Here is a 9,738-nt window from a genome sequence, read left to right as displayed (position 1 = left end):
CGAAAAAAATTTTGTTTGGGCAATTCTATCCCCAATATTTATTTCAAAAGAATTATTTGGATGAGAATTATTCAAGACCACTTTTATAGGTCCATTATAATCCGAATCTATCATTCCCGCAACAACATCTACATAATTTTTCAGAGCTATGCCAGACCTAGATTTAATCTCTCCGTGTATTTTGGAAGGAAATTTCATACATATGCCAGTATCAATGGCAATTCGTTGACCGACAGGAATATTTTCATTTTGAGCACTATATGTCATAACAAGCCGCCCCCGTTGATCCTTTAGTAGGACCTTTAGCATTGTCTGAAATTAACTTAAAGCTGACTTTTAGAATATTTTCCTCCATTATAATTATTTCTTCTGGGTGTGTAGTAATATGACTATATATATATAATACCAAGAGCATTACCATTTATATGAAATATTTTTGGGAAATAATAATAATATTTATAACCTATTGTGGCAAGCCAAAACGATCGATTATTTTTTTTTTGACCAAAAAAATCTATTTCTGTCTTTTTACGCATTTAAAAAATAGGACAGTCACGATTACTGCATATAACTTCTTTAATTAATGATCCTTGACACCTTTGACATTCAGTCCAAAATTGATTGAATTTTTTTTCGAGTGTAGCTAATTTTTCAATGTGGTGTGTATACAAATCTGTTTCGTGTACTTTACAATTATTACATAAAGCGTTATATTCTACACCATCGGGTACTATTTTTCTTTTTAATAAAGGAATTTTACAATTTATACAAGTTGGATGTATTTGAAAAAATTGACTTAATGGTCCTACTCTACTTATTGGTAAACTCTTTTTTTGTGTATGCTCTCCTATTAATATATAAGATTCGGTTTTATCACCGAGAATGGGTTCAAATATTCTAATAAGTGGCTTACTTAATTGATGTTTTAAATAATAATCATAATCTAATGGAATATTATTTTCTAATACATATATTGGATCTTCAGCCCTTTCATAAATAGGACTTTTTTTAAATCCACATATAATAACGTATGGAATTCTATCGCCAAGTTTTGGAGCACTATTATTATTATTATTATTATTATTACTATCCAAGCTACAACCCTAGATGGAAAAGCAAGATGCTATAAGGCCAGGGGCTCCAACAGGGAAAAATAGCTCAGTGAGGAAAGGAAATAAGGAAGTAAATAAATGAAGAGAACAAATTAACAATAAATCATTCTAAAATAAGAAACAACGTCAAAACAGACATGTCATATAATAAACTATCAACAACATCAAAAACAAATATGTCATAAATAAACTATAAAAAGACTATGTCTGCCTGGTCAACAAAAAAGCATTTGCTCCAACTTTGAACTTTTGAAGTTCTACTGATTCAACCACCCAATTAGGAAGATCATTCTACAACTTGGTCACAGCTGGAATAAAACTTCTAGAGTACTGCGTAGTATTGAGCCTCGTGATGGAGAAGGCCTGGCTATTAGAATTAACTGCCTGCCTAGTATTACGAACAGGATAGAATTGTCCAGGGAGATCTGAATGTAAAGGATGGTCAGAGTTGTGAAAAATCTTATGCAACATACATAATGAACTAATTGAACGACGGTGCCAGAGATTAATATCTAGATCAGGAATAAGAAATTTAATAGGCTCTAAGTTTCTGTCCAACAAATTAAGATGAGAATCAGCAGCTGAAGACCAGACAGGAGAACAATACTGAAAACAAGGTAGAATGAAAGAATTAAAACACTTCTTCAGAATAGATTGATCACCGAAAATCTTGAAAGACTTTCTCAATAAGCCTATTTTTTGTGAAATTGAAGAAGACACAGACCTTATATGTTTCTCAAAAGTAAATTTACTGTCGAGAATCACACCTAAAATTTTGAAAGTCATACATATTTAAAGAAACATTATCAATACTGAGATCCGGATGTTGAGGAACCACCGTCCTTGACCTACTTACAATCATACTTTGAGTTTTGTTAGGATTCAACTTCATACCCCATAATTTGCACCATGCACTAATTCTAGCTAAATCTCTTTTTCTTAATTTGATGGCTAGCTCATTGTGAATTTGCTTTCCTTTATATTCTTCTCCTTTTTTTGTTAACTCCTTTGTAATAACTAATTGAGAGATGTCAATCTCATTACAAAGTAATTTTGATATGGTTTGTTTGACAAAATTAAGGGCTTCTATTGGGTTTCTATCAATTAAGATTTTTTTTAGACAAGTATTTATGACTTTAGCCACGAGTGGGCAATTGTCTCTACGAATTGTTTCTAGCCCCTTGCAATCTATTTTATCATAAGTATTAGCATTTGTATAATAAAGACCAGCATATCTTTTTTTGTTAATAAGCAAGTAAGGGAAATATATTTTTTCAAAATCAAGTTTGATTGGCTTGCTAAAAGACTGAGTCACATGATTTGCCGCCTCCTTGCCCAAATTTATGGCCTCTTCTAAAGTTTCAACTCCAAAATTAATCATAACAGAATCGGTATCACCATATATAACTATAGCATTGTTATATTTTTCTTCAATCTTGTTTTTGGTGAGAGAAATCATCGTTCTTCCAAACGCCGTAACACTTTGTGATATATCTAAACACGGCAATTTACCAATTTGTGCGCCCGTAAAACCATAAACAGAATTAGCCAATATTTTATATGCCAGTTGTCTACCAACAAAGACTTTCTTTTTCCATGGATCTTCTTCGTTTTTTAATGCAATTTTCGCCTTCTTACGAGCAATTAAAAAGGATTCTAAAACTTCTGGAATTAATCCCTTGCGCTTATGACATTTTACAAAATAATTATTAGAAGGTGCAATGATATAATCGTCAGTTTTCAGAGCCATTTGATTAATATATCTTTTATCAATAAAGGTTGTATAACACAGATTATGTGCTATCATTATCGATGGATATAATGATACAAAGTCTAAAGTAACGATTGGAACGTTATAATATCCTCTTTTTGGTTCAATAACTGTAGCTCCTTCATATTCAAAACTCTCCTTTTTATCAAACACCGGTAATACTAAATTCTGTTCTTTGGCTTTTCTTAGTATTTGTGAAAAAATTTTAATCTGTTGTCCTCTATTTATAACATATGATAAAGGAATGCCCGTTACGCGTGCCATTTCTATATAATTGACTACACACATCAATTTATTCAATAATTTTAAAGGAAGAATAGAATCTTTTAAACAATATTCAGCCAGTCTTTTTCTAGTCTGATCATTACCATTTTGTAATTCAGAAATTATAGAATGATGAACATCTTCTTTTTGTTCGTTAAGAAAATGATAAGATACAGAATTTAAAGTATATGACCGAAGTTTGTGTTCTTTTAGTATTATTGTTAAAAGGTCCATTAAACACCGTCCATCTATATTAATGATTTTGTTATTTCTTTTTCCTGTTTGTTTGTTTTGGGTTATGGTATCTAATATTGTAGATTTTATTCCTTTTACCCTTCCTAAATGAGCAAATACTGGCAAGTTTAAATGCTTGGCGCGGTTAAGTAAATATGGTAAATCAAAATTATTAATATTATATCCAGTAATGATATCGGGGTCAATAAACAATAGGAATTTTGACCAATTTTCTAACATTTCTTTTTCTTCCTGAAATGAAAAAATTTTAGAGCCCACAATGGGAGCACAACTATTCAAAGTAAAAACAACACTTATGAATGGCTCAGTCTCTCCGTGCCGCGTAACAACATTTCCAGTTTGTATGACCGGATCTATTTCGGGTTCTGGAAATATTCCCCGTCTTCCCCCACACTCAATATCAAAAGATAATATTCTGAGTGGGGCAATAGACGCCCATTCTCCTTCGGGTTCATAAATAATTATTTTTTCCCACTCAAAAACGTTAACCTCTAATTGACAAGTAGTATTTTTAAAATTTGTCTCATTATTTTTTATTTCCCACTCACCAATAGGTAACTCGATCCAACAACAACCAGGCATCTGAGCATCTGTCATAAATCTAAGTGTAAAATCAACATTTGATTCGTAAACCCGAAAGTGAGTGGGATGTTTATCTATCACTAACCCATTTTCAAGAATAATCTTAGCTATAGATATTGATTTTGGTAAAGCCACAGTAACTTTAAAAAAACACAATGATGACGATGATTTTTTTTCTTGATATCCATATATACTTTGTTTAAACACCCTATCTACACTTAATACGTATTCCTTTAATTTAATTTGATCTTTTGTTTCATTCAAGTAGATTTTTCGATTCAGGGCCTTTTTTATTTGGTCTGAATATGAAACTTGTTTTTGTGAATCTAATAAAGTCACAGAAACATATATATAAGGAAAAAATCCAAATACATTACAACAAATAGTATTCCCTATATCATTTAATCCAAATAATCTTATTATGGGTACCTGCTGCTGCTGCTGCTGCATATTATAACCACCACATTCCTTTTTTCTTACCGGATAACCAATATAATAATCAATATCCATCTGCTGAAAACACAATTTATTTGTATTGGGAGTTGATAATGGTGCTGCTGGCCTATTCCATTCTTGGAGGAACCTATTTTTATTATCACCATTTTCAAAAAATTGCCGCAATTTGCTTATTTTACAACTCATTTTGAATTATATCTTATGAAAAACTATTAGACGTAATACCAATTTCACGTAAAGCCGTTTAAAAATAAATGGCTTATATATATAAATATCTTTTAAATTACCAGGAAAATAAATTTATATTAAATTTGTAAATTGGATACCTTTTTTGTTATACTAAAAAATGGCAACATATTATGCATTCCTTTTTAATAAAAAATTTTTACAAGAAGAACAAAACATAGATGATGTTGATAGTATTACCTATTATATGTTAAAACCCAAAGACTTGGCCTCACGGATGACATATAATATAAAAAAATATACCCACAAATTTGAAAAAATTATTATTTATTGTATAACTGATATGATAAATTCGAAAGAATACGCTATTTTTCCTGAAGTCGGCTCATCTGGCAATTATTTTATGATGAGTGTTTATGGATTTATTAATATATTTTTAAAAGAAATTTATAAAGAAGATATTTACCAAGACGTAAAAAGTATAATTGGTGTTTTCATCACCACAGAAGAAATTTATGATAAGGGTAAAATACCCCCACTTTATAATGCGGTCAATTTAGACGATGAAAAAGACGAATTAAAAAACGAATTTGAACGTGGATCGTTCGGGTCGTGTTCCGAGATTACAATTTACCAATATTTGTTAAAAAAACATTCAATAGCGACAGAAGAATTGAATGGTTTGAAAGAGGTGAAAAGGTTGATATTACAAAATAAAAATGATTTTGTTATGCGGGTGGATCACAAACTTATACCTTATATTAATAATCAAATGTTTGATGAAAAAAAAGTATCCCTTAAAAAATAATCCTTTCGGTAGATATTTCATGATTTTCATGAAAACATAATAAAATATTATCATTGTCGATTTCATTAATATCATCATTCGTACGTGTAAACATTAAATTAGAAAAATTAATACGCCCGAATGATAGCAAAGTATTAAATTGAATATTAATATTATTTATTATTTCATCTATTAAATTTGCGTTAAAACAACATTTTGCATAAGAAATGTTAGAATAAGTATCCGAATTTAGACGACTTAACTCAACTAGCCTCTGCCTGTGTTGTTCGGTTATAGAATATTTAGAATGAAGAGAATTATTGGAAATGATAAAAGACAGGAAAAAAAGCTTCGAATTAGTATTATTTTCTTGTTGTTTTCTAAAAATTTCTAAAAGGGACACAAATAACATATAATCATCTAACCACGTTTTAGGATCTAGAAAAATTATAACAATGAAATTATTAATATAGTTACAATTCAGGTATTTTTCCAAGTTGTATAATTCGTCCTCTAGAAATAATTGTTTATTGTTTTTTTAAGAAATGTTTATATATAAACCAAGATTTTCATCTATGTCCTTTAAAATCTTTCTTTTCTTTATTACTTTTTGGTTATTTATTATTAATATCAATGTTTTTTTGTTTTTATAAGAAGGATTATTATTATTTCGGGGTGTGGTATGAAAATAATGATTATATGTTGTAGTGTTGATATCATTGTTGTTATTTTTTGGATAACAATAACAACAAAAGGAAAACATTTTTTTAATATTAAAAAAAAACAAAGTATGATTATTTCTGAAATATTATTGTGGGTTATATTTATAATCTATGTAGGACTTTTCTGTAATTTATTACAAAAACACTTATTTAAAAACCCTTTTGATGAATTATATCCTCCTATTGGTTTTTATTTTGCATCGCCTATATCAAATCAATATTCTGATCATTCATATTATAATGTATCGGTGTTTTCTAATGAAAATGAATTTACTCTTGATTTCATGATTCATATTATGCCACAAGATTTGTATTTCTTTTTGAATGATAATAAATTAATTTATCATCCCAAAGAAGAAGAGTTATCTGAAACGTGTGATCACGAATTTCGAAAAGCCTTTCTCGTTTTATTAGACAAAAAGGACGATGATTCAACGGATGTCATATATACTCAAAATATATGTCACAGAAAATTAGATTACTTAAAAAATTTATACAAAAATAAAATTTTTTACAAAACATTTGATAAACTACAGAATCCGGAAACGATAATAAATTTAATTTTGAATTTGGTAGACAAGGGAAAAAGTTTCAGAAAAATTCTTAAACATGCCAACAGATAATAACTATTCACGGGAAAAAGAAGCAAAAATGTTAACTGAGATGAAATATTCACCTTCACATGATATGTCAAAAATAATAACCGAAAATGGAGAGACTTTTATGCAATTAGATTCTATGTACGAGTATTATGACTACAACAGTGGAACAAAAAAACAAATTGTTAATTTTGAAAAGGACGTCGAAATCATAAATTATTCTAATATTAAAATTGCCGACATTGATCATAATTCAAAGAGCAAACTACCGATTTCACCTTGTTTATTAAAATTATATTCAGGAAAAATAGTAGTTTTCATTCCTTATTGTGAATTAATTGATATTAGTCAAATTTAATTTGGAATATAATTCTAAAAATTTGATGGTAGATATAACACAATTTCCGTTTTTATTTTTGGGTAAAATACAATTGTTTGAGAAACATATGTACAAGTGGTTTTTTTCGTATAATTTTCCTGATTTTGAGTAAGAAGTCTTAAAATGTTCATGAAAAGGACAATATACATTTCTAGTATCATTATTAATATCATTATTATCATTTTTCGTGTTGTTGTGCATATGTAAAATATTTTTACATTTCTGGGTAGCCGACGAAAAATCATTTGTTTTGTTGTTCTTGTAATGATTATTTTTCTTATTATTATTATTATTATTTCTTGGAAACTGTTTTATTTTAAGTCTATAGAATTTTTCATCGTCGACATATATTTCTTCTAATGAATAATTTCCCATTATTATTATGATGATGATGGCAACAAAGAAGAAGAAGAAGAAGAGTATAATAAGTATTTATTCCAATTTGCAAAACCCTTTATACTTAATCCTCAAATAACTTTTAATAACCCCTTTAAAATTTTCTGATAAATTTGAAATTATTTCATCATATTTTATATTTTCCAAATCAATGTGGGTTTTATTTGTTAGAGTATTAACAATTTTGTCATGATAGAACTCTATATCTTTAGGATGATATACCAATTCACCGCTCATGACTACTGATGTATAAATTGAATCTTTGGGGTCTGGTATATTGTAAGTTGATAAAACAAAGGGCAGAAAAACACTTGGATTGATTATTATATATAAATTTATAACATTATTGGCGTCATCATAATTTAATATAAAATAATAATAACGTGGGGGGGAATTATTATCCTTGTTTTCTTGATTGATTCTTAATTGTCCTATTATATCGAATTGTTTACCTTCTTTGTGATTGAAATATATTTCATTTATATTATTCGAAGAAAAACTGTTTATTATATTTTTTTTCTTATTGTTTAATAAACTTTTCTCTTCTTCTATTATGAGGATATTTTTTTCGTTTTGGTTCATAAATTCATTTATTTTATCAACAACACCCATACTAAGTTTCGTTGGGGAATAAAATATCCCATCAATATACGTTGACATTTTTTAAATTTAATTAAAAAATGGCAGAAAAATCATATGTATACGAATTCAATACAACACCACATCATATTACTGAACGTTTTAAAAAAATATTTGAAGAAAAAACCTACAATACAGTAATATTGGGTATAAACAGATTTTACGTATGTCCTATAAATATACTAAAACATATGTTAGAAAACAAAAACAAAGAGGATTTTTTAAATTATGGTAGTATTAACAAAATCTATTATATATTAGAGGAAAACGAACGAGACACGAGTATTATAACTGTCATGTTTAAAACCGATCAACATTTTATAAATTTATATTTAGTATTTAATAATAACATCATTGATTATAAGAGAAGTTATATAATCATGGGGCAAGACCCCTCCTTAAATATATCTCTAATGATTCCTTCCCTTCTCTCGAAAGATGATGATTGGAAAACGTTATTTTATGGTGTTTTTTTGGAGGATGGGATTCATATAATGTCTCCTTATTTATTCCGAGAATTATTCAGAGAATATACAAATAAAGTAAATAAGAATATATTGTATTTTAATGTAAGAAATACAAAAGGAATAATGAAAATGTTATATTCTGACATAGTACCTATTCCATACATCCGTTATTTTTATCACCTGGTTTGTCACGCAGAAATGGAATATATTTTACAAAAAGATGAACCAGAAGAAGATGACCCATAAATTAATATTGTTAATAGTAATACTCATAAAAATGGTAGAAACTGAAACCAAAAAATGTTTTTATATATATATTATATATATAAAGTGGATACATAAAACACTTGGGTCAGTTGGCCAATTATTTTAATAATCAACTAAAAAAGAAAATATGTCAAATAAAACTCAATTATATGGAATATGGGATTCGCGTTTGTACCCATCAACAGATGACCATCGTCTTGTTATATATTCTAAATTTTGTAATAATATTATGAACGCTTCAAGTGGATGTTCGGAATGTATCGAAAATTTGTGTTCAGTACAAATTTTATCTCTTATTGAACAAATTGCAACGTGGGCAGTAACTGATGGAGGTAAATTTACAAATGGGGAACAATATCTAGAATCAATAGACACTAACACGAAAGATACAGAAGGAAAACCAATATTTCTGTTATTTATTTCTATAGCTAAAATCATGCCACATGAAATGGCAAATATATTCATGCCCGCAGTAATTGATCATTTTTGTCAACAAATTGGTAAAGAACAAATAGATACAAATTCCTTGAACCAAAAAATTAATTTTCATATATTATTTGATACATTTTCCCCTTTGGTTATTGCTAAAACATTAGACAACCTTTCTCATTGTTATCAAGGTTTATTATACAATTATTTTTTTAGACACTCGTGGGAGGTTAGGTTTCGTATAAACAGACTTAACATAACAGAATGGTATATTAATCCCCATTGCGTATTTTATGATGTCAATTTATGTTATGAACTAATAGAGCGATTAATGTATAAAATACGTAAATTGAAATTACCCGCTATTATTGGATGTTTTGAGCCAATTTTAAATCCAATAGCATTTTGTTTAAAGTGGATGATTGAT

General features: G+C 28.3%; 1 pseudogene; it reads right to left on the bottom strand.

Annotated features, from left to right (window-relative positions):
- Positions 1 to 463: 463 nt before the first annotated feature.
- On the bottom strand, positions 464 to 4,626 carry LOC137626745 (DNA polymerase delta catalytic subunit-like; annotated as a pseudogene).
- Between the last annotated feature and the right edge of the window lie 5,112 nt (positions 4,627 to 9,738).

The sequence above is a fragment of the Palaemon carinicauda genome, chromosome 34 (assembly GCF_036898095.1).
Source record: "Palaemon carinicauda isolate YSFRI2023 chromosome 34, ASM3689809v2, whole genome shotgun sequence".
Classification (NCBI taxonomy): Eukaryota; Metazoa; Arthropoda; class Malacostraca; order Decapoda; family Palaemonidae; genus Palaemon; species Palaemon carinicauda.
Note: the sequence above shows the minus strand (reverse complement) of the source record. Positions and strands in the feature narration are given on the sequence as shown.